General features: G+C 45.5%; 5 non-coding genes across 5 annotated transcripts; 2 read left to right on the top strand and 3 right to left on the bottom strand.

The window, feature by feature from the left end:
• The first annotated feature begins 20,474 nt into the window (after nt 1-20,474).
• Nucleotides 20,475-20,549, top strand: trnat-agu (transfer RNA threonine (anticodon AGU)). Its single transcript has one exon. It is a non-coding gene; the product is annotated as a tRNA-Thr (tRNA).
• Nucleotides 20,550-21,571: 1,022 nt separating this feature from the next.
• On the top strand, nt 21,572-21,645 carry trnat-agu (transfer RNA threonine (anticodon AGU)). The gene has a single exon. It is a non-coding gene; the product is annotated as a tRNA-Thr (tRNA).
• Nucleotides 21,646-22,947: 1,302 nt separating this feature from the next.
• On the bottom strand, nt 22,948-23,019 carry trnah-gug (transfer RNA histidin (anticodon GUG)). Its single transcript has one exon. It is a non-coding gene; the product is annotated as a tRNA-His (tRNA).
• A 1,197-nt stretch (nt 23,020-24,216) lies between these two features.
• Nucleotides 24,217-24,290, bottom strand: trnat-agu (transfer RNA threonine (anticodon AGU)). The gene has a single exon. It is a non-coding gene; the product is annotated as a tRNA-Thr (tRNA).
• Nucleotides 24,291-25,300: 1,010 nt separating this feature from the next.
• Nucleotides 25,301-25,374, bottom strand: trnat-agu (transfer RNA threonine (anticodon AGU)). The gene has a single exon. It is a non-coding gene; the product is annotated as a tRNA-Thr (tRNA).
• Nucleotides 25,375-26,204: the final 830 nt, after the last annotated feature.

Here is a 26,204-nt window from a genome sequence, read left to right on the forward strand (position 1 = left end):
CGGTTTTGTTCAGCTAACAATTGGTTTTGTTCAGCTAACAATTGGTTTTGTTCAGCTAACAATTGGTTTTGTTCAGCTAACAATTGGTTTTGTTCAGGTGACAATTGGTTTTGTTCAGCTAACAATTGGTTTTGTTCAGCTAACAATTGGTTTTGTTCAGGTGACAATTGGTTTTGTTCAGCTAACAATTGGTTTTGTTCAGGTGACAATTGGTTTTGTTCAGCTAACAATTGGTTTTGTTCAGGTGACAATTGGTTTTGTTCAGCTAACAATTGGTTTTGTTCAGGTGACCGAAACGTTTAGTAAACAAAGAAAACGCTGTGGTACCAGCTACTTAATAATAATTTGTTGAAACAACTACATTTGTCGGTGTTTATTATTATTTGACATTTATTTTTTACAGTGTATGACTGCCTCATTAGTGGGGTGAGCTGAGTGGGGGAAAGGTGTGTGACTGCCTGCTTGGTTAGTGGGGGAAGGGGGAGGAGGTCTGTGACTGCCTCATTAGTGGGGTGAGCTGAGTGGGGGAAAGGTGTGTGACTGCCTCATTAGTGGGGTGAGCTGAGTGGGGGAAAGGTGTGTGACTGCCTCATTAGTGGGGTGAGCTGAGTGGGGGAAAGGTGTGTGACTGCCTCATTAGTGGGGTGAGCTGAGTGGGGGAAAGGTCTGTGACTGCCTCATTAGTGGGGTGAGCTGAGTGGGGGAAAGGTGTGTGACTGCCTCATTAGTGGGGTGAGCTGAGTGGGGGAAAGGTGTGTGACTGCCTCATTAGTGGGGTGAGCTGAGTGGGGGAAAGGTGTGTGACTGCCTCATTAGTGGGGTGAGCTGAGTGGGGGAAAGGTGTGTGACTGCCTCATTAGTGGGGTGAGCTGAGTGGGGGAAAGGTGTGTGACTGCCTCATTAGTGGGGTGAGCTGAGTGGGGGAAAGGTGTGTGACTGCCTCATTAGTGGGGTGAGCTGAGTGGGGGAAAGGTGTGTGACTGCCTGCTTGGTTAGTGGGGGAAGGGGGAGGAGGTCTGTGACTGCCTCATTAGTGGGGTGAGCTGAGTGGGGGAAAGGTGTGTGACTGCCTGCTTGGTTAGTGGGGGAAGGGGGAGGAGGTCTGTGACTGCCTCATTAGTGGGGTGAGCTGAGTGGGGTGTGTGACTGCCTCATTAGGTGTGTGACTGCCTCATTAGTGGGGTGAGCTGAGTGGGGGAAAGGTGTGTGACTGCCTCATTAGTGGGGTGAGCTGAGTGGGGGAAAGGTGTGTGACTGCCTGCTTGGTTAGTGGGGGAAGGGGGAGGAGGTCTGTAACTGCCTGCTTGGTTAGTGGGGGAAGGGGGAGGAGGTCTGTGACTGCCTCATTAGTGGGGTGAGCTGAGTGGGGGAAAGGTGTGTGACTGCCTCATTAGTGGGGTGAGCTGAGTGGGGGAAAGGTCTGTGACTGCCTCATTAGTGGGGTGAGCTGAGTGGGGGAAAGGTCTGTGACTGCCTCATTAGTGGGGTGAGCTGAGTGGGGGAAAGGTGTGTGACTGCCTCATTAGTGGGGTGAGCTGAGTGGGGGAAAGGTCTGTGACTGCCTCATTAGTGGGGTGAGCTGAGTGGGGGAAAGGTGTGTGACTGCCTCATTAGTGGGGTGAGCTGAGTGGGGGAAAGGTGTGTGACTGCCTCATTAGTGGGGTGAGCTGAGTGGGGGAAAGGTGTGTGACTGCCTCATTAGTGGGGTGAGCTGAGTGGGGGAAAGGTGTGTGACTGCCTCATTAGTGGGGTGAGCTGAGTGGGGGAAAGGTGTGTGACTGCCTCATTAGTGGGGTGAGCTGAGTGGGGGAAAGGTGTGTGACTGCCTCATTAGTGGGGTGAGCTGAGTGGGGGAAAGGTGTGTGACTGCCTGCTTGGTTAGTGGGGGAAGGGGGAGGAGGTCTGTGACTGCCTCATTAGTGGGGTGAGCTGAGTGGGGGAAAGGTGTGTGACTGCCTGCTTGGTTAGTGGGGGAAGGGGGAGGAGGTCTGTGACTGCCTCATTAGTGGGGTGAGCTGAGTGGGGGAAAGGTGTGTGACTGCCTCATTAGTGGGGTGAGCTGAGTGGGGGAAAGGTGTGTGACTGCCTCATTAGTGGGGTGAGCTGAGTGGGGGAAAGGTGTGTGACTGCCTGCTTGGTTAGTGGGGGAAGGGGGAGGAGGTCTGTGACTGCCTGCTTGGTTAGTGGGGGAAGGGGGAGGAGGTCTGTGACTGCCTCATTAGTGGGGTGAGCTGAGTGGGGGAAAGGTGTGTGACTGCCTGCTTGGTTAGTGGGGGAAGGGGGAGGAGGTCTGTGACTGCCTGCTTGGTTAGTGGGGGAAGGGGGAGGAGGTCTGTGACTGCCTCATTAGTGGGGTGAGCTGAGTGGGGGAAAGGTGTGTGACTGCCTGCTTGGTTAGTGGGTGAAGGGGGAGGAGGTCTGTGACTGCCTGCTTGGTTAGTGGGGGAAGGGGGAGGAGGTCTGTGACTGCCTGCTTGGTTAGTGGGGGAGGGGGGAGGAGGTCTGTGACTGCCTGCCTTCCAAATCAAATCAAATTTCAGGTGAGTGTTTAATGCAGTCAGGTCGGAGTGTCTGCCTGCTTTGAGGGGTGAGAGAGGGGGAGGATAGGTAAACCAATAACTACAGGTGGGGAAGGAACCACATGCTCATCTTCTATCAGACACTGATCACACCTGTCAATCATCACAATGAAGGATGTTGGTGATACTGAGAATGGGTCCCAAATTGTACCCTATTCCGAATGAAGTACACTACTTTTGATCAGGGCCCTATGGCCAAAGTAGTGCACTACTTTTGATCAGGGCCCTATGGTTAAAGTAGTGCACTACTTTTGATCAGAGCCCTATGGTTAAAGTAGTGCACTACGGACACTGACAAACATTTATATCAGAATCTATCATATTTGATCTCCAGCACCTGCTCAAAACCATGTGATGTGTGTGTGTGTGTGTGTGTGTGTGTGTGTGTGTGTGTGTGTGTGTGTGTGTGTGTGTGTGTGTGTGTGTGTGTGTGTGTGTGTGTGTGTGTGTGTGTGTATGTGTGTGTGTGTGTGTATGTGTGTGTGTGTGGGTGTGTATGTGTGTGTGTGTGTGTGTGTGTTCTCTTTTCCTACAGACTCACCTTTCTGTATATGTAATTCTTTACTGGGTGTTACCCAAAGAACAGCATGGGATGCAACAATGGGATTGACCAGTGTTTAAATTTTTGTTTTGTTTTCATTGTGGTTAGATAGTGCACTCCTATAATGTAATGTTTGTTATTACACAAGAACATTATGTGTTGCAGTTACGTTAAACTGTGACCTGCTGTTTTAAGCTAAATATCTAATCTTGTGTTTAGTGTTTTTGGAGCCGTCGAGTAATTGCTGGTGAGGTAGAATGGTTGGTGGGGTTAGCTAGACAAACTCTAGCTCTCCTGGAAGTTGCCCAAAGTGCACAATCAAACCTGTGCTTTCTGTTTTTGAGGACGACCACACAAAATGTTGGTTTCACCATTCTTTTAAACCGCATGTCTTGTTTGTATTAACAACTCATCATATCAGGGTGCAATGTGCTCTCAGTGTTCTTCTCTCGGTGTGTCCAGATCTCGCGAGCTTACATAAATTATTTACAGTCTGTTAACACGATGCTACCAAATGGCACTACATTCCCTATTTAGTGCACCACCCTCGGGTCAAAAGCAGTGCACTATATAAGGAATAGGGTGCCATTTGGGATGCAGCTTTACTGAGTCCCAGAGCTAGAGAATAGATGAACAGAGATGCTGTGCTCAACATGGCATAAACAAGAGCTCCTAATCAAATATATATTGTGTCTGGTTCTATGCTCCTAGAAGAGTAGAGGGAGGAAATCCATGGAGTACAGTCAGTGAAGATATCAAAAACAGCCTCATACCTGTCATAGCTTTCATCCCAAATGGCGCTCCATTCCCTACATAGTGAGCCCTGTTCTGGTGAAAAGGGGTGCACTATGTAGGGAATATGGTGCCATTTGGGACACAACCATAGTGTGTGAAGGAAATGAAGGAATCGTTTGATATCTAGGCACCTTGAATGACATGTCAACATTCTCTCCATACTTTCTGATTGGTTAGATAGGCTATATCCCAGAGGCAGTGGTAATGTATCTTGTTAGATAGGCTGTATCTGATTGGTTAGATAGGCTGTATCTGATTGGTTAGATAGGCTGTATCTGATTGGTTAGATAGGCTTTATCTGATTGGTTAGATAGGTGGTATCTGATTTGGCTATTTCCCAGAGGCAGTGGTAATGTATCTGGTTAGATAGGCTGTATCTGATTGGTTAGATAGGCTTTATCTGATTGGTTAGATAGGTGGTATCTGATTTGGCTATTTCCCAGAGGCAGTGGTAATGTATCTGGTTAGATAGGCTGTGTTATGTTCTGTTAATTACTGATGTCCCCTTTAAGGATGGAGCACCCTTGGTCATGCGCAGTATTGTTCTATGTTATTCTGGTACTAACTAGTTTGAGTAAATGTGAAGCTCCAGTTCAATTGCTTGTATTTCGAGTCTTTCTTATTACATAAATAAGTACTAAGTGTTAAGACACTACAATGGCGACGAGGATGATTACCTGCAGTGTGCATCACGAATACAGATGGAGTTCGTAGGAAGAGAGGAAGATTTTGACCCTGTAGCACAACAGCTAGCAAGCAGTGAAGACGAGGGGAGAGCTAACGAGAACGAGGCGGCAGATCAAAGACCCGTGGAGCCGGAGGTAAAGAGAATGGCTAGCATCGGGAAAATAGATGTGTTTGATGACACGCAAGAAAACTGGGCAACTTACATTGAACGACTGGAACAGTACTTCATTGCAAACGACATTGCTGATAACAAAAGAGTACCAGCGTTGTTGAGTTTAATTGGCCCAAAAACATACAGTTTGCTAAGAGATCTGACTGCCCCTCTGAAGCCCTCAAATAAAACATTCACAGAGATTGTGGAGATATTGCAAAATCACCTATCACCTAAACCACTCCTCATCGCGGAACGTTTTTGTTTCCACAAGAGAGATCAGAATGAGGGGGAGGGTGTTAGTACATATGTAGCAGTGTTGAAGAAACTGTCTGAACATTGCCAGTTGGGAGAGAACCTAAATGACACATTAAGGGATAGATTTGTGTGTGGACTGAAACATGAACACATTCAAAAACGTTTGCTCACAGAATCAAAGCTCACGTTTGCAAAGGCTGTTGAAATTGCTGTGGCTATGGAAATCGCGACTAAAGATGCATTTGAGTTGCAAAGTAAAAGAAGTACTGACCTGTCACAAATTTCCCTGCACAAGTTTTCACGCAGTCGACAGCGCCCCCGTGTGGCCGAAAAATACAACAGGTGTGACAGAGATGGTCACAAAGCAGAGGACTGCCGTTTCAAAGACGAAATTTGTCACAAATGCAGTAGAAGGGGGCACATTCAAAGAGCATGCAAAGCAAAATTCAGTCACAACAGTAAAACTGAGAAAATTAAAGGGTTGGTGAATGCACTAGCAGAGAACAGTGGCAGTGATTCAGATGAACGATTAATTGGTACAATGGAGTTAAACACAGTGACTTCTCCCAGCAGTAGCATAATATGGGTGACACCAGATATCGAAGGCAAACCCCTCAAAATGGAGCTGGACACAGGATCTGCAGTGTCTATAATTTCCACTACTGTCTACAATGAGCACTTTAAGGCTATCAAGCTGAAGAACACAAATGTGTTGCTGAAGACATACTCAGGAGAGAGATTGAGCCCAATGGGGGCGTTGCAGGTCAGAGTGCATTATGGGGGGCAAACACAGCAGTTACAGCTGTATGTGGTGCCTGGAACTGGCCCCCCATTATTTGGCAGGGAATGGCTTTCAAAAATAAAGCTGAATTGGTGTGACTTGAAAATGCTCCACACGTTCCAGTCCAAAGAGAAAGGCACAGACCAAACACTGGAACACTTGCGGAAGAAATACAACACAGTTTTCAGTGATCAGATGGGAACAGTAAAAGGCTTCACAGCAAAACTTGTACTAAGAGATGACGCAACCCCGAAATTCTGCAAAGCCAGATCTGTTCCATACTCCCTGAGACCAAAGGTGGAAGCGGAAATCGATCGCTTGCAGGATACAGGGATCCTGACGAAAGTGGACAGAAGCGAATGGGCCACACCCATAGTTCCTATTGTGAAGAAAGACGGGTCTGTTAGAATGTGTGGGGACTTCAAGGTAACTGTGAATTCAATGTTGCATGTGGACCAATACCCCCTACCACGTCTGGATGACATTTTTGCTGCACTAGCTGGTGGGAAACACTTCAGTAAAATCGATCTGAAACAGGCTTACCTGCAGCTACCGGTTGAAGAGAGTTCCAAACAGTACCTGACAATAAACACACACAAAGGTCTATACAGGTATAACCGCCTGGTTTTTGGCATTGCATCAGCCCCAGCCATTTGGCAACGAACTATTGACCAGATTTTGCAAGGAATCCCAGGAACCCAGTGTATCCTGGATGACATGATCATAACAGGACGCACCGACAAAGAGCACCTGGCTAACCTGGAAGAGGTCCTGAAAAGACTGAAAGAGTATGGTCTACAGGCAAACTTAAAGAAATGTGAGTTCTTCAAAGACAAGATTGTCTTCTGTGGACATGAGATTGACTGCAATGGATTGCACAAAACACAGGACAAAATCGAGGCAGTGGTACAGGCACCACGACCACAAAATATCACAGAAGTAAGATCTTTCACGGTACTGATCAATTACTACAGAAGATTCCTCCCAAACCTTTCAGCAGTACTCCAGCCTCTAAATCAGCTCCTGGAAAAGAATAGGACATGGCGGTGGACAGAGCAGTGTGAAAATGCATTTCTGGAGGCAAAACGGCTCATAACATCTGAACAGGTCCTGATGCATTACGACCCTGAAATGCCAGTGAAGTTGGCTTGTGATGCGTCCCCTTATGGATTAGGGGCAGTCCTTTCACACACACTGAAAGATGGGTCAGAGAGGCCAGTTGCATTTGCGTCACGAACATTGAATGATGCAGAGAAAAACTACTCACAAATCGACAAAGAAGCACTGGCACTAGTGTGGGGCGTCAAGAAATTCCATGCATACCTATATGGCAAGCGTTTCACACTGGTTACAGATCACCAGCCGTTGCTTTCCATTTTCAGTCCAAAGAAAGGCATTCCGGCAATGACAGCAGCCAGGTTACAGCGATATGCCCTGTTCCTTGCCAGTCATATGTATGACATTGAGTTTAAGCCGTCATCCCTCCACACAAATGCAGATGGATTATCCAGACTGCCGTGTACAAGAGAAAGACAAAGGAGGGTGGATGCAGTGGACATGTTCCATACCGCTCAGCTCGAGGCCCTACCTGTCACAAGCACAGTTATCAAACAGGAGACAAGGAAAGATGTGACCTTGTCAAAAGTGTACACCTACACCATGTCAGGATGGCCAGCTACTGGCAGAAAGGAGCTGACTCCGTATTTCCAGCGGAGAAACGAAATTACAACGTACCAAGGATGTTTGATGTGGGGAATGAGAGTCATGATACCCCAGAAATGCCAACATCTAGTCTTGCAGCAACTACATGAAGGTCATGTTGGAATTGTCAAAATGAAGCTGCTCGCAAGGAGCCACTTCTGGTGGCCAGGTCTGGACCAACAGATAGAAAATATGTCAAAGAACTGTAGTGGATGTTTGGAAACCCTTCACATGCCTGCTCCTGTCCCAGTCCACCCATGGGAATGGCCCGCAGAGCCATGGCAGAGAATTCATGTGGACTACGCTGGTCCCTTTGAAAAGCACATGTTTCTGGTTATAGTTGATGCCCATTCCAAATGGCCAGAGGTGTTTTGCACTGACTCCTCCACCTCAGCTCAGACGATAGAGTGTCTCAGAACAACGTTTGCACGCTTCGGTTTGCCACTGCAGCTGGTAAGTGACAACGCGCAAGCTTTTGTAAGTGACGAGTTTACAAGATTTATGTCAGTAAATGGAATCAAACACTCAACCTCAGCTCCGTACCACCCTGCCACCAATGGGCTGGCAGAACGCTTTGTGCAAACCCTAAAGCAAGGACTCTGTGCAGCAAAACGAGACGAAGGGACTTTGCAAACAAAACTGGCCAAGTTCCTGGCCTCCTACCGAAACACCCCACATGCCACGACAAATGAAAGCCCAGCCGCACTGATGTTCGGGAGGCCTCTCCGCACACAGCTGGACATCATGAAGCCAAACAGGCGTAATGAAGTGCTGAACAAACAAGCCAAGATGCTCTCCGGTGGCCGGGAGCGCCATCTCCAAACAGGACAGGAAGTGATGGTGCGAGACTACAGAAGAGGCGGGAAATGGACAAGAGGGACCGTACACACACAAACGGGACCCAGAACTTACCAGGTTCAAGTGAGCCCAGACATAATGTGGCGGCGTCACATTAACCAAATGCATTCCAGAGAGAACAGGCGCAGAGAGCTCCTGAGAGTGACACACAGGGAACTGTAGAGGACGGTGGGGCAGTAGAGAGACCCCAGGCTGAAAGAAGGGAACGTGTTGATGAAGGTGCTGCTATAGCAGACGCTATAATGGAACAAGCACACACTGAGGATGTTCAGGAGCCTCCAGACAATCTGAGGCGCTACCCAGAACGAAGGCACCGTCCACCAGACAGACTAGACTTATAAACAAACAAACAAAAACGAACTGTTCAAGTTCAATTTAAAAGATGCAAAATAACTACAACAAGTTCTGTGAAATGTTTCAGTTGTGGTTTGGTAACTCTGATTGTATAAGAGAAGGAATGTTATGTTCTGTTAATTACTGATGTCCCCTTTAAGGATGGAGCACCCTTGGTCATGCGCAGTATTGTTCTATGTTATTCTGGTACTAACTAGTTTGAGTAAATGTGAAGCTCCAGTTCAATTGCTTGTATTCCGAGTCTTTCTTATTACATAAATAAGTACTAAGTGTTAAGACACTACAGGCTGTATCTGATTGGTTAGATAGGCTGTATCTGATTGGTTAGAAAGGCTGTATCTGATTGGTTAGATAGGCTGTCATGTACTGTCATGTTGTGTCTTGTCTCTGTCCTTTCCCTTCACCCTGTCTCCCTCTGCTGGTCGTTGTTAGGTTACCTTTTCTCCCCCGCTTTCCCCCAGCTGTTCCTTGTCTCCTCTAACTACCCATTCACCCCGTTTCCCACCTGTTCCCTTTTTCCCTCTGATTAGGTCCCTATATCTCTCTCTGTTTCTGTTCCTATCCTTGTCGGATTCTTGTTTGTTGTGTTTCATGCCTGAGCCAGACTATCGCCATGTTTGCTGTAACCTTGTCCTGTCCTGTCGGAATCTGCCGGTCTATCTGAGCCTACCTATGTTTGGTTATTAAAGAAGCTCTGTTTAAGTTAGTTCGCTTTTGGGTCCTCATTCACTCACCATAACAGAAGAATCCGACCAAGAATGGACCCAGCGACTTCGGATCCTCTCCACTCAGCCGTCGGGATCCAGGGAGCGATGCTAGGCAGACACGAGCAGGAAGTGTCTGCTGCTCGACATGCCGTTGAGACCCTGGCCACCCAAGTCTCCAACCTCACAGAACAGGTTCACCATCTCCGCCTCGATCCACCGGCCACTTCCAGGGCTTTCGAATCTCCGGAGCCCAGAATCAATAACCCGCCGTGTTACTCTGGGGAGCCCACTGAATGCCGCTCGTTCCTCACCCAGTGTGATATTGTGTTTTCTCTCCAGCCCAACACTTACTCCAGGAGCACTGCTCGTGTCGCCTACGTCATATCTCTCCTTATTGGACGGGCTCGTGAGTGGGGCACGGCAATCTGGGAGGCAAGGGCTGAGTGTACTAACCAGTATCAAGACTTTAAGGAGGAGATGATACGGGTTTTTGATCGATCTGTTTTTGGGGAGGAGGCTTCCAGGGCCCTGTCTTCCCTATGTCAAGGCAATCGATCCATAACAGACTACTCTATTGAGTTTCGCACTCTTGCTGTCTCCAGTGGCTGGAACGAGCCGGCCTTGCTCGCTCGTCTTCTGGAGGGTTTCCGCGCAGAGGTAAAGGATGAGATTCTCTCCCGGGAGGTTCCTTCCAGCGTGGATTCCTTGATTGAACTCGCTATTCGCATTGAGCGACGGGTTGATCTTCGTCACCGAGCTCGTGGAAAGGAGCTCGCGCTCTCCGTCGCCTCCCTCTCCGCATCACTACCATCTTCCTCTGCCGGCTCGGGTGCTGAGCCCATGCAGCTGGGAGGTATCCGCATCTCGACTAAGGAGAGGGAACGGAGAATCACCAACCGCCTCTGTCTCTATTGCGGTTCCGCTGGTCATTTTGTCACTTCATGTCCAGTAAAAGGCCAGAGCTCGTCAGTAAGCGGAGGGCTACTGGTGAGCGCTACTACTCCGGTCTCTCCTTCAAGATCCTGCACTACCTTGTCGGTCCATCTACGCTGGACCGGTTCGTCAGCTTCCTGCAGTGCCTTAATAGACTCTGGGGCGGAGGGCTGTTTTATGGACGAGACCTGGGCTCGGGAACATGACATTCCTCTCAGACAGTTAAAGGAGCCCACGGCCTTGTTCGCCCTGGATGGTAGTCCTCTCCCCAGGATTCAGCGTGAGACGCTACCTTTAACCCTCACTGTTTCTGGTAATCATAGTGAAACCATTTCTTTTTTAATTTTTCGTTCACCTTTTACACCTGTTGTTTTGGGCCATCCCTGGCTAGTTTGTCATAATCCTTCCATTAATTGGTCTAGTAATTCTATCCTCTCCTGGAACGTCTCTTGTCATGTGAAATGTTTAATGTCTGCTATCCCTCCTGTTTCCTCTGTCTCTTCTTCACAGGAGGAGCCTGGTGATTTGACAGGGGTGCCGGAGGAATATCACGATCTGCGCACGGTGTTCAGTCGGTCCAGGGCCACCTCTCTTCCTCCACACCGGTCGTATGATTGTAGTATTGATCTCCTTCCGGGAACCACCCCCCCCCGGGGTAGACTATACTCTCTGTCGGCTCCCGAACGTAAGGCTCTCGAAGATTATTTGTCTGTAGCTCTTGACGCCGGTACCATAGTCCCCTCCTCCTCTCCCGCCGGAGCGGGGTTTTTTTTTGTCAAGAAGAAGGACGGGTCTCTGCGCCCCTGCATAGATTATCGAGGGCTGAATGACATAACAGTGAAGAATCGTTATCCGCTTCCTCTTATGTCTTCAGCCTTCGAGATCCTGCAGGGAGCCAGGTTTTTCACTAAGTTGGACCTTCGTAACGCTTACCATCTCGTGCGCATCAGGGAGGGGGACGAGTGGAAGACGGCGTTTAACACTCCGTTAGGGCACTTTGAATACCGGGTTCTTCCTTTCGGCCTCGCTAACGCTCCAGCTGTCTTTCAGGCATTAGTCAATGATGTCCTGAGAGACATGCTGAACATCTTTGTTTTCGTTTACCTTGACGATATCCTGATTTTTTCACCGTCACTCCAGATTCATGTTCAGCACGTTCGACGTGTCCTCCAGCGCCTTTTAGAGAATTGTCTTTTTGTGAAGGCTGAGAAGTGCACTTTTCATGCCTCCTCCGTCACATTTCTCGGTTCTGTTATTTCCGCTGAAGGCATTAAGATGGATCCCGCTAAGGTCCAAGCTGTCATTGATTGGCCCGTCCCTAAGTCACGCGTCGAGCTGCAGCGCTTTCTCGGCTTCGCGAACTTCTATCGTCGTTTCATCCGTAATTTCGGTCAGGTGGCAGCTCCTCTCACAGCCCTTACTTCTGTCAAGACGTGCTTTAAGTGGTCCGTTTCCGCCCAGGGAGCTTTTGATCTCCTCAAGAATCGTTTTACATCCGCTCCTATCCTTGTTACACCTGACGTCTCTAGACAGTTCGTTGTCGAGGTTGACGCGTCAGAGGTGGGCGTGGGAGCCATCCTTTCTCAGCGCTCCCTCTCTGACGACAAGGTCCACCCATGCGCGTATTTTTCTCATCGCCTGTCGCCGTCGGAACGTAACTATGATGTGGGTAACCGCGAACTGCTCGCCATCCGGTTAGCCCTAGGCGAATGGCGACAGTGGTTGGAGGGGGCGACCGTTCCTTTTGTCGTTTGGACTGACCATAGGAACCTTGAGTACATCCGTTCTGCCAAACGACTTAATGCGCGTCAGGCGCGTTGGGCGCTGTTTTTCGCTCGTTTCGAGTTCGTGATTTCTTATCGTCCGGGCTCTAAGAACACCAAGCCTGATGCTTTGTCTCGTCTCTTCAGTTCTTCAGTAGCCTCCACTGACCCCGAGGGGATTCTCCCTGAGGGGCGTGTTGTCGGGTTGACTGTCTGGGGAATTGAGAGGCAGGTAAAACAAGCGCTCACTCACACTCCGTCGCCGCGCGCTTGTCCTAGGAACCTTCTTTTCGTTCCCGTTCCTACTCGTCTGGCCGTTCTTCAGTGGGCTCACTCTGCCAAGTTAGCCGGCCACCCTGGCGTTCGGGGTACGCTTGCTTCCATTCGCCAGCGTTTTTGGTGGCCCACCCGGGAGCATGACACGCGTCGTTTCGTGGCTGCTTGTTCGGTCTGCGCGCAGATTAAGTCCGGTAACTCTCCTCCTGCCGGCCGTCTCAGGCCGCTTCCTATTCCCTCTCGACCGTGGTCTCACATCGCCTTAGATTTTGTCACCGGACTGCCTTCGTCAGCGGGGAAGACTGTTATTCTTACGGTTGTCGATAGGTTCTCTAAGGCGGCTCATTTCATTCCCCTTGCTAAGCTTCCTTCTGCTAAAGAGACGGCACAAATCATCATCGAGAATGTTTTCAGAATTCATGGCCTTCCGTCAGACGTCGTTTCGGACAGAGGTCCGCAATTCACGTCTCAATTTTGGAGGGAGTTTTGCCGTTTGATTGGGGCTTCCGTCAGTCTCTCTTCCGGCTTTCACCCCCAGTCTAACGGTCAAGCAGAACGGGCCAATCAGACTATTGGTCGCATCTTACGCAGTCTTTCTTTTCGTAACCCTGCGTCTTGGTCAGAACAGCTCCCCTGGGCAGAATACGCCCACAACTCGCTTCCTTCGTCTGCGACCGGGCTATCTCCTTTTCAGAGTAGCCTCGGGTACCAGCCTCCGCTGTTCTCATCTCAGTTCGCCGAGTCCAGCGTCCCCTCCGCTCAGGCTTTTGTCCAACGTTGCGAGCGCACCTGGAAGAGGGTCAGGTCTGCACTTTGCCGTTATAGGACGCAGACTGTGAGGGCTGCTAATAAGCGTAGAACTAAGAGTCCTAGATATTGTCGCGGTCAGAGAGTTTGGCTCTCCACTCAGAACCTTCCCCTTAAGACGGCTTCTCGCAAGTTGACCCCGCGGTTCATTGGTCCGTTCCGTATTTCTCGGGTCATTAATCCTGTCGCAGTTCGACTTCTTCTTCCGCGATACCTTCGTCGCGTCCACCCGGTCTTCCATGTCTCCTGCATCAAGCCCGTCCTTCGCGCCCCCGCTCGTCTTCCCCCCCTCCCCCCCATCCTTGTCGAGGGCGCACCCATCTACAGGGTCCGTAGAATTTTGGACATGCGTCCTCGGGGCCGTGGTCACCAGTACCTCGTAGATTGGGAGGGGTACGGTCCTGAGGAGAGGAGTTGGGTTCCCTCTCGGGACGTGCTGGACCGTGCGCTGATCGAGGATTTCCTCCGTTGCCGCCAGGTTTCCTCCTCGAGTGCGCCAGGAGGCGCTCGGTGAGTGGGGGGGTACTGTCATGTACTGTCATGTTGTGTCTTGTCTCTGTCCTTTCCCTTCACCCTGTCTCCCTCTGCTGGTCGTTGTTAGGTTACCTTTTCTCCCCCGCTTTCCCCCAGCTGTTCCTTGTCTCCTCTAACTACCCATTCACCCCGTTTCCCACCTGTTCCCTTTTTCCCTCTGATTAGGTCCCTATATCTCTCTCTGTTTCTGTTCCTATCCTTGTCGGATTCTTGTTTGTTGTGTTTCATGCCTGAGCCAGACTATCGTCATGTTTGCTGTAACCTTGTCCTGTCCTGTCGGAATCTGCCGGTCTATCTGAGCCTACCTATGTTTGGTTATTAAAGAAGCTCTGTTTAAGTTAGTTCGCTTTTGGGTCCTCATTCACTCACCATAACATAGGCGGTATCTGATTGGTTAGATAGGCTATATCCCAGAGGCAGTGGTAATGTATCTGGTTAGATAGGCTGTATCTGATTGGTTAGATACAGTGCCTTGCGAAAGTATTCGGCCCCCTTGAACTTTGCGACCTTTTGCCACATTTCAGGCTTCAAACATAAAGATATAAAACTTTATTTTTTTGTGAAGAATCAACAACAACTGGGACACAATCATGAAGTGGAACGACATTTATTGGATATTTCAAACTTTTTTAACAAATCAAAAACTGAAAAATTGGGCGTGCAAAATTATTCAGCCCCTTTACTTTCAATGCAGCAAACTCTCTCCAGAAGTTCAGTGAGGATCTCTGAATGATCCAATGTTGACCTAAATGACTAATGATGATAAATACAATCCACCTGTGTGTAATCAAGTCTCCGTATAAATGCACCTGCACTGTGATAGCCTCAGAGGTCCGTTAAAAGCGCAAAGAGCATCATGAAGAACAAGGAACACACCAGGCAGGTCCGAGATACTGTTGTGAAGAAGTTTAAAGCCGGATTTGGATACAAAATGATTTCCCAAGCTTTAAACATCCCAAGGAGCACTGTGCAAGCGATAATATTGAAATGGAAGGAGTATCAGCCCACTGCAAATCTAACAAGACCTGGCCGTCCCTCTAAACTTTCAGCTCATACAAGGAGAAGACTGATCAGAGATGCAGCCAAGAGGCCCATGATCACTCTGGATGAACTGCAGAGATCTACAGCTGAGGTGGGAGACTCTGTCCATAGGACAACAATCAGTCGTATATTGCACAAATCTGGCCTTTATGGAAGAGTGGCAAGAAGAAAGCCATTTCTTAAAGATATCCATAAAAAGTGTCGTTTAAAGTTTGCCACAAGCCACCTGGGAGACACACCAAACATGTGGAAGAAGGTGCTCTGGTCAGATGAAACCAAAATTGAACTTTTTAGCAACAATGCAAAACATTATGTTTGGCGTAAAAGCAACAAAGCTCATCACCCTGAACACACCATCCCCACTGTCAAACATGGTGGTGGCAGCATCATGGTTTGGGCCTGCTTTTCTTCAGCAGGCACAGGGAAGATGGTTAAAATTGATGGGAAGATGGATGGAGCCAAGTACAGGACCATTCTGGAAGAAAACCTGATGGAGTCTGCAAAAGACCTGAGACTGGGATGGAGATTTGTCTTCCAACAAGACAATGATCCAAAACATAAAGCAAAATCTACAATGGAATGGTTCAAAAATAAACATATCCAGGTGTTAGAATTGCCAAGTCAAAGTCCAGACCTGAATCCAATCGAGAATCTGTGGAAAGAACTGAAAACTGCTGTTCACAAATGCTCTCCATCCAACCTCACTGAGCTCGAGCTGTTTTGCAAGGAGGAATGGGAAAACATTTCAGTCTCTCGATGTGCAAAACTGATAGAGACATACCCCAAGCGACTTACAGCTATAATCGCAGCAAAAGGTGGCGCTACAAATTATTAACTTAAGGGGGCTGAATAATTTTGCACGCCCAATTTTTCAGTTTTTGATTTGTTAAAAAAGTTTGAAATATCCAATAAATGTCGTTCCACTTCATGATTGTGTCCCACTTGTTGTTGATTCTTCACAAAAAAATACAGTTTTATATCTTTATGTTTGAAGCCTGAAATGTGGCAAAAGGTCGCAAAGTTCAAGGGGGCCGAATACTTTCGCAAGGCACTGTAGGCTATATTATTATATCAAAACTAGTGCACTATAGGGGATACGGTGCCATATGGAACATAGCCGTAGAAGGCTATATAGGGGACATGGTGCCATATGGAACATAGCCATAGAAGGCTCTATAGGAGATACAGTGCCATATGGAACATAGCCATAGAAGGCTCTATAGGAGATACGGTGCCATATGGAACATAGCCATAGAAGGCTCTATAGGAGATACGGTGCCATATGGAACATAGCCATAGAAGGCTCTATAGGAGATACAGTGCCATATGGGACATAGACATAGAAGGCTCTATAGGAGATACGGTGCCATATGGAACATAGCCCTAGAAGGCTCTATAGGAGATACGGTGCCATATGGAACATAGCCATAGAAGGCTCTATAGGAGATACGGTGCCATTTATTTTATGGGACATAGCCATAAAATAAAGTACACAATAAGGACAAATGGCAACAGAAATAATGTAGTTATTAGTATTTATTGAATATTAACAGCTGATTTTCCAGAGGGAAGGGAAAAACCATAAACCACTCTACGTTCCTGTAAAACAGCTGAGGTCTCGATGAACAGCTCAGGTCTCGATGAACAGCTGAGGTCTCGATGAACAGCTCAGGTCTCGATGAACAGCGCAGGTCTCGATGAACAGCTCAGGTCTCGATGAACAGCTCAGGTCTCGATGAACAGCTGAGGTCTCGATGAACAGCTCAGGTCTCGATGAACAGCTGAGGTCTCGATGAACAGCTCAGGTCTCGATGAACAGCTCAGGTCTCGATGAACAGCGCAGGTCTCGATGAACAGCTCAGGTCTCGATGAACAGCTCAGGTCTCGATGAACAGCTCAGGTCTCGATGAACAGCCCAGGTGTCGATGAACAGCTGAGGTCTCTATGAACAGCTCAGGTCTCGATGAACAGCTCAGGTCTCGATGAACAGCTGAGGTCTCGATGACAGCTCAGGTCTCGATGAACAGCTGAGGTGTTGATGAACAGCTCAGGTCTCGATGAACAGCCGAGGTCTCTATGAACAGCTCAGGTCTCGATGAACAGCTCAGGTCTCGATGAACAGCCGAGGTCTCGAGGAACAGCTGAGGTCTCGATGAACAGCTCAGGTCTCGATGAACAGCTGAAGTCTCAGTGAACACCTCAGGTCTCGATGAACAGCTGAGCGGTAGAATCAGATGGGCGCGAATAAAATATGCCTGCATAACCCTGTGGCTGGTCAATAGCAATTATGGTAACTCCTGATACAAACACGGTGACAAATGATAAACTGCTGAGAAACACTAGACAACTACAATTTTTATTTTAAGAATACATATGTACAAATCTTACATTGCACAGGTGCTCTAAATTCTTCAGCTACAAATGTTCTTAGCAATGATGTACACAGTTGTCCAAATCCAGTAAAAGAGCACACATTACCACAGTGATGAAAAAGTACCCAATTGTCCTACTTGAGTAAAAGTGACAGTCACCCGGTAAAATACTACTTGAGTAAAAGTCTAAAAGTATTTGGTTTTAAATATACTTAAGTATTAAAAGTAAATGTAATTGCTAAAATATCAAATCAAATCAAATTAAATTTTATTTGTCACATACAGATGGTTAGCAGATGTTAATGCGAGTGTAGCGAAATGCTTGTGCTTCTAGTTCCGACAATGCAGTAATAACCAACAAGTAATCTAGCTAACAATTCCAAAACTACTACCTTATAGACACAAGTGTAAGGGGATAAAGAATATGTACATAAAGTAATATGAATGAGTGATGGTACAGAGCGGCATAGGCAAGATACAGTAGATGGTATTGATTGCAGTATATACATATGAGATGAGTATGTAAACAAAGTGGCATAGTTAAATATACTTAGTATCAAAACTAAAAAATAATTTCCAATTCCTTATACTGTATTAAGTAAGCACGGTTTTCTTGTTTTAAACATTTACGGACAGCACACTTCAACACTCAGACATCATTTAACAAACTAAGCATTTGTGTTTAGTGAGTCTGCCATATCAGAGGCAGTAGGGATGACCAGCGATGTTCTCTTGATAAGTGCGTGAATTAGACAATTTTACTGTCCTGCTAGGTACTCAAGTGTAACTATTACTTTAGGGTGTCAGGGAAAATATATGGAGTAAAAAGTACATTATTTTATTTATGAATGCAGTGGAATAAAAGTAAAAGTTGTCCAAAATATAAATTGTAAAGTACACATACTCCCAAAAAATAATTTAAGTAATACTTTAAGTACTTTACACTACTGCATTCCCACATTTAGTATACATTTTAAAACAGATGTGAACAGAACCTAGAGAAGTGCTACTGATGGTGTGCGATGTACTGTCAGCGGCGGTCAGTGCCGTTTAAGATGAGGGAGGACAATTTAAAAAAAATGTATGAGTATGGCCTGTTTTCTATTACAGCATATTGGATGACTGTCATTCATCTTATATTCACCCAACTCAATGTAACAGCGATAGGTTTAGGCTGCTACATGGTACTCAAATTTTCCCTACACCCATCACGAGTTTGCTACAACCTAGCCTACGAATGAAAGTTTACAACGTAGGTGATCGGGTCGAGATAAATTAGAGTAATCAAGGTGACAGACAGTGACACATTCAATACCGCCTTGCACACTCTTGCCTGCATCTAGCTGATCTAGGTTGCAATCATTACTCCAACAGTTGCAAACAAGTTTCTATTGGACAAATCAGGTACATTAATCCTGTTTCGTTCCATTTGCTTTTGTTTAAGAAACGTTTTTCAACTGAATCGGAGGAATGAATACATCCGTGATCACGCGCAAATACAGAACTAGCAGCCACACACATCTGGCAACTACAATCTCTCCTCCTCTCACCTTTTCCCTTCACTTGTGGACTTCAGTGCACAATACAACAGCTGTCTGTGACCAGGCGAAAAAACCTTCCTAGCATAGCTACAAGGACTAACGTGTTAGTAACCCAACCGTGCAGTACAGTGTACAGCAGGCAGTCTAGCAGTTACACCGGCGGGCCCCGGTGGCAATAAATTAAAAATGTAAATAGTCGGGTGGCCATTTGATTAATTGTTCAGCAGTCTGATGGCTTGGGGGTAGAAGCTGTCATAGACTTGGTGCTAAAGTACCTGGTGTTTGAGTAGGCTAAACTAGCTAGCTGCATTGGCTAGTTAAGTAAGTGAAAATAAAACATCTCTTTCTTGCTTCTCCTTAATTTTGGAAGAAATTAATTTGTTCAAAACTGTTCAACTATTGTCCTTCTCTCTCTTTGAATCAACTACTCACTACATTTTAATGCGCTGCAGTGCTAACTAGATGTAGCTTACGCTTTCAGTACTATATTCATTCTCTGAACCTTTGATTGGGTAGACAACATGTCAGTTCATGCTGCAGCAGCTCTGATAGGTTGGAGGACGTCCTCTGGAAGTTATCATAAATACTGTGTAAGTATATGGAAGGGGGTGAGAACCAAGAGCCAGCTAGATTTTGTGTAGAAGTTAATGTAACAAGAGGAGGACGGAAGCTAGCTGTCCTCCGGCTACACCATGGTGCTACCCTACAGACTGCTGTTGAAGCTGTCATTTTTCTTAAATTCACTGAGGAGGGTGGTCCTCCCCTTTTTCCTCTGAGGAGCCTCCACTGGTGTGCATATGAATGAATAAGTCGTTTGTTAGCTCCAGGTGAGCCAGCTTGACACATTTCTTAGCTTCTCAAATGACAGAAAGTGGCACCTGTAAAGGAAAAAATGTTTACAACCTTCTCTTAATTATTTTTTATTTATTTCACCTTTATTTAACCAGGTAGGCTAGTTCTCATTTGCAACTGTGACCTGGCCAAGATAAACGCATAGCAATTTGACACATACAACAACACAGAGTTACACATGGAATAAACAAAACATAGTCAATCATGTGTAACTTATCGCATGCATTACTACCGTAGGGATGGTGTGCATCTGACAGATGAGGGCAACTACTTCTTCCTTGAGAGTTTAAGAGCTGGTCTCTCCTCCATAGCAGAAAGACACGCTCACTAGTGCACGTACACGTCACACTCCCAGTGCAACGAACCAAAAGGCTCTTTTAAGAGACACCCAATAAATTACAAATAGCGCACACTGTGCGTGCGTGTGCACGTCAGTGTGTGTGTGTTTCGGGAAAGGGGTGTCAAAAACATACATATACATGAAAGAGAAGGGTCAAAATATCTATGAACCCAGGACCGTCAAATCCCAGGGCGGTGATGCAAACCGCTAAGCTATGAAATGGCAAAAGGGTTGTTTTTTGAACGAGTTAAGACTTACTATGCAAGCTAAGAAACAGCAACTCTTCCTTTTGACAAAGTTCCCCAGCATATCGTAGGTTAATTACTTACACGAAATGATTCATCTGCTGTTTCAGACGTTTTTACAATTTTTAAGCTCGAGACCCAAATGAGAAATGTAGTGTCCTCGAAACGACCGAGATTATGTCAACTTGACATTACTTAAATGGACGGTCTGGTGATGACAGCGCATGTTCGTTCCAAAGTATTTTTGTTAATTGCTCAGTACTGATTGAAAGTTTATATCCCTTGCTTGGAAAACCCCCCAAAACAATGTAGAGTTTAAAACAGTTATGTTTTATCTGTAATAGATGTCAAATAGATGGGTGCTCTGGCTTAGTTGGTTTAAAGCGCCTATCTAGTAAACAGGAGATCCTGAGTTCAAATCTCAGCAGCACCTTTTCAAGCATTTTATTGTACACATTGGTGGAGAAGGTCAGAGGGGAGGGCACTCTGGTTTTCTCACCAATGGGTTTAGAGAATTAGGCAAGTGGAGAGGTGAGGAGGACGCAATTGAGATATTCCAATGTTACAGAAAAAGTGCTCTTTTTGAATGAGTTACACATACCGACTGTGGAAAGCTCAACTGGGTCTACAGTTTATTCATTACCGAGGCCCAAATGAAAAGAGTTCAGCCAGCTTGTACACGTCACTTTCAAAGCATGAGTAGGCTCCACACGCCAGCTCTTGAAGCCAGCAGTGATCGTATAGCGGTTAGTACTCTGAGTTGTGTCCTCAGCAACCCCGGTCCAAATCCGGGTCACCGCACTGCAATGTCATTTCAAAAGGGTTGTATTTTGAACGAGATCAAACTTACTGTGTAAGCGAAAAAAACTCAACAACTGTGCTATTTGAACAAGACCCCATTTCATGGTAGTTTAATTACTTACATTATTACATTATCTCCTGTGTTAGAGGATTTTACCATTTTCAAGCTCGACACCCAAATGTGAATTGTAGTGTCCTCGAACAACCAAAATAATAAAGAAATAATGTATGATTCTGAATGTTTACTGATATCTTGCGACCCACCTATCACATGTTATTAACCGCTTTGGTTCCAAAATCGTTGTTAAAGAATCCATGTCAGAGGTTCTTGAGTTTATTCATCTCGAGACCCAAATAAAAATTATACTGTCCTCGAATGACCATAATTAAGAAGAAATAGTATGTGATTACAAATGTTTACTGATATCTTGCTACCCACCTTTCACATGCTCAGGCCCACTTTGGGACTCAAAACATAGCTTAAGAATCCCTGTTGCTTGACAATTGAAGGTGTCTGTATCGATTCCAATGTTAGTAAATTACATTTGTTTTGTGACGTGATTTTGCTAGACAGAGATGTGGGTTAAATGAATGAGACTGGTTTGATTCAAATAGGTGTGGGTGTTCACATCTGCAAAATATATCACTTTCATGGGTGCTGTGGCTTAGTTGGTTAAAGTGCCTGTCTAGTAAACAGGAGATCTTGAGTTCAAATCTCAGCAGTACCTTTTCAAGCATTTTACACATTGGTGGAGAAGGTCAGAGGGGAGGGCACTCAGGTTTTCTCACCAATCGGTTTAGAGAATTATTGATGATGTGAGGAGGATGCTATTGAGATATTCCAATGTCACGGAAAATGGGCACTGCATCCTCCTGACATCTTCTCTCCACTTGCCTAATTCTCTAAACCCATTGGTGAGAAAACCTGAGTGAAAACCTCTGAAACAGCAGATAAATCAGTTTGTGTAAGTAATTAACCTACGATATGCTGGGGAACTTTGTCAAAAGGCAGAGTTGCTGAGTTTCTTAGCTTTCAGAGAAAGTCTTAACCTGTTCAAAAAACGACCCTTCTGCGATTACATTACAGTGCCGTGACCCGGATTTGAACCGGGATTGCAGCGGCTACAATGCAGCTAACCACTATACACAACTAACCACTATACGACCACGACTGGCTACAAGAAGTGGCTTTGTAAAGCCTACATAGGCTGTGAAAGTGATGTGCACAAGCTGGCTAAACACTTTTCATATTGGTCTCGATAATGAATAAAGTGAAGAAACAGTTGAGGTTTACACATTCAAAAAGTGCCCTTTTTCCGTGACATTGGAATATCTCTATAGCATCCTCCTCACATCATCTCTAATTCTCTAAACCGATTGGTGAGAAAACCTGAGTGCCCTCCCCTCTGACCTTCTCCACCAATGTGTACAATAACATGCTTGAAAAGGTACTGCTGAGATTTGAACTCAGGATCTCCTGCTTACGAGAGAGACACTTTAACCAAGTAAGCCACAGCACCCATGAAAGAGATATATTTTGCAGATGTGAACACCCACACCTATTTGAATCAAACCAGTCTCATTAATTTAACCCACATCTCTGTCTAGCAAAATCACATCACAAAAGAGATGTCTTTTACTAATATTCGTCATTCGAGGACAGTACATTTTTCATTTGGGTCTCGAGATGAATAAACTCAAGAACCTCTGACATGGATTATTAAACTACGATTTGGGACCCAAAGCAGTTATTAACATGTCATAGGTGGGTCACGAGATATGAATAAACATTCAGAATCATACACTATTTCTTCATAATGTTGGTCGTTCGAGGACACTGCATTTCTAATTTGGCTCTCGAGCTTAAAAATGGTAAAAACCTCTGAAAGAGCAGATGAATCAGTTCATGTAAGTAATTAACCTACGATATGCTGGGGAACTTTGTCAAAAGGCAGAGTTGCTGAGTTTCTTAGCTTTCAGAGTAAGTCTTAACCTGTTCATAAAACAACACTCCTGAATGTACATTGCAGTGCCGTGACCCGGATTCGAACCGGGGTTGCTGCGGCCACAACGCAGAGTACTAACCACTATACGATCACGGCTGGCTACAAGACGTGGCTTTGTAAAGCCTACATAGGCTTTGAAAGTGATGTGCACAAGCTGGATAAACACTTTTCATATTGGTCTCGATAATGAATAAAGTGAAGAAACAGTCGAGCTTTACACATTCGAAAAGTTCCCTTTTTCCGTGACATTGGAATATCTGCGACCAACCACAGCCACAGCGCCTGTAGAGGCCAAGTATGTTCCAGGTAAGAACACCGCCACACGTATTTATATCAAACATGTCTCATTCATTTAACCCATATCTCTGTCTTGCAAAATCACGTCACAAAACAGATGTTATTTACTAATATTGGAATCGATATGGACTCCTTCAATTGTCTAGCAACAGGGTTGCTATGTTTTGGGACCCAAAGTGGGCCTGAGTATGTGAGAGGTGGGCAGCGCGATATCAGTAAACATTTTGAGTCACAAGCTATTTCTTCTTAATTTCGGTCATCCGAGGACAGTAAATTTTTCATTTGGGTCTCGAACTGAATAAACTCAAGATACTCTGACCTGGATTCTTAAACTATGGTTTGGGACCCAAAGTGGGAATATCGCGAGATATGAGTAAACATTCAGAATCATACACGATTTCTTCATCATTTTGGTCGTTTCGGGGAAACAACATTTCTCAGTTGGATCTCGAGATTAAAAATGGTAAAAACCTAAGAAAAAGCAGATGAATCAGTTAATGTAAGTAATTAACCTACCATGAGATAGAGACTTTGTCAAATGGAAGAGTTATTGAGTTTCTTAGCTCACACAGGAGGTTTCAACTCATTCAAAATACAACCCTTTTGAAATGGCAATTCTTTGCCGTGACCCGGATTCAGACCGGGGTTCCTGCGGCCACAACGCAGAGTACTAAACACTATACGATCACAGCGAGCTACCAAAGATTCCTTGTAAAGCCTACTCATGCTCTGACAGAGACCTGTACAAGCTGGCTGAACTCTTCATTTAGCGCTCGAAATGAATCAACTGAAGAACCAGCTGAAGTTGAGACAGTTGGTACGTTGTAATTCTTTGAAAAAGTTCCCTTTTTCCGTGAAATTGGAATATCTCAATTGCATCCTCCTCACATCTTTTCTCCTCTCATCACTCCAAATTCTCAAGACTCATTGGTTGAGAAAAGCAGAACACCCTCCACTCTAACCTTTCCACCAATGTGTTCAATGACATGTTTGAAAAGGCTCTGCTGAGATTCGAACTCAGGATCTCCTGTTTACTAGACAGGCGCTTTAACCAACTAAGCCACAGCGCCTGTAGAGGCCAAGTATGTTCCAGGTAAGAACACCCGTATTTATATCAAACATGTCTCATTAATTTAACCCATATCTCTGTCTTGCAAAATCACGTCACAAAACAGATGTTATTTACTAATATTGGAATCGATATGGACTCCTTCAATTGTCTAGCAACAGGGTTTCTTAAGCTATGTTTTGGGACCCAAAGTGGGCCTGAGTATGTGAGAGGTGGGCAGCGCGATATCAGTAAACATTTTGAGTCACAAGCTATTTCTTCTTAATTTCGGTCATCCGAGGACAGTAAATTTTTCATTTGGGTCTCGAACTGAATAAACTCAAGATACTCTGACCTGGATTCTTAAACTATGGTTTGGGACCCAAAGTGGGAATATCGCGAGATATGAGTAAACATTCAGAATCATGCACGATTTCTTCATCATTTTGGTCGTTTCGGGGAAACAACATTTCTCAGTTGGATCTCGAGATTAAAAATGGTAAAAACCTAAGAAAAAGCAGATGAATCAGTTAATGTAAGTAATTAACCTACCATGAGATAGAGACTTTGTCAAATGGAAGAGTTATTGAGTTTCTTAGCTCACACAGGAGGTTTCAACTCATTCAAAATACAACCCTTTTGAAATGGCAATTCTTTGCCGTGACCCGGATTCAGACCGGGGTTCCTGCGGCCACAACGCAGAGTACTAAACACTATACGATCACAGCGAGCTACCAAAGATTGCTTGTAAAGCCTACTCATGCTCTGACAGAGACCTGTACAAGCTGGCTGAACTCTTCATTTAGCGCTCGAAATGAATCAACTGAAGAACCAGCTGAAGTTGAGACAGTTGGTACGTTGTAATTCTTTGAAAAAGTTCCCCTTTTCCGTGAAATTGGAATATCTCAATTGCATCCTCCTCACATCTTTTCTCCTCTCATCACTCCAAATTCTCAAGACTCATTGGTTGAGAAAAGCAGAACACTCTCCACTCTAACCTTTCCACCAATGTGTTCAATGACATGTTTGAAAAGGCTCTGCTGAGATTCAAACTCAGGATCTCCTGTTTACTAGACAGGCGCTTTAACCAACTAAGCCACAGCGCCTGTAGATGCCAAGTATGTTCCAGGTAAGAACACCGCCACACGTATTTATATCAAACATGTCTCATTCATTTAACCCATATCTCTGTCTTGCAAAATCACGTCACAAAACAGATGTTATTTACTAATATTGGAATCGATATGGACTCCTTCAATTGTCTAGCAACAGGGTTTCTTAAGCTATGTTTTGGGACCCAAAGTGGGCCTGAGTATGTGAGAGGTGGGCAGCGCGATATCAGTAAACATTTTGAGTCACAAGCTATTTCTTCTTAATTTCGGTCATCCGAGGACAGTAAATTTTTCATTTGGGTCTCGAATTGAATAAACTCAAGATACTCTGACCTGGATTCTTAAACTATGGTTTGGGACCCAAAGTGGGAATATCGCGAGATATGAGTAAACATTCAGAATCATACACGATTTCTTCATCATTTTGGTCGTTTCGGGGAAACAACATTTCTCAGTTGGATCTCGAGATTAAAAATGGTAAAAACCTAAGAAAAAGCAGATGAATTAGTTAATGTAAGTAATTAACCTACCATGAGATAGAGACTTTGTCAAATGGAAGAGTTATTGAGTTTCTTGGCTCACACAGGAGGTTTCAACTCATTCAAAATACAACCCTTTTGAAATGGCAATTCTTTGCCGTGACCCGGATTCAGACCGGGGTTCCTGCGGCCACAACGCAGAGTACTAAACACTATACGATCACAGCGAGCTACCAAAGATTCCTTGTAAAGCCTACTCATGCTCTGACAGAGACCTGTACAAGCTGGCTGAACTCTTCATTTAGCGCTCGAAATGAATCAACTGAAGAACCAGCTGAACTTGAG

The sequence above is a fragment of the Oncorhynchus clarkii genome, chromosome 16, assembly GCF_045791955.1.
Source record: "Oncorhynchus clarkii lewisi isolate Uvic-CL-2024 chromosome 16, UVic_Ocla_1.0, whole genome shotgun sequence".
Lineage (NCBI taxonomy): Eukaryota > Metazoa > Chordata > Actinopteri > Salmoniformes > Salmonidae > Oncorhynchus > Oncorhynchus clarkii.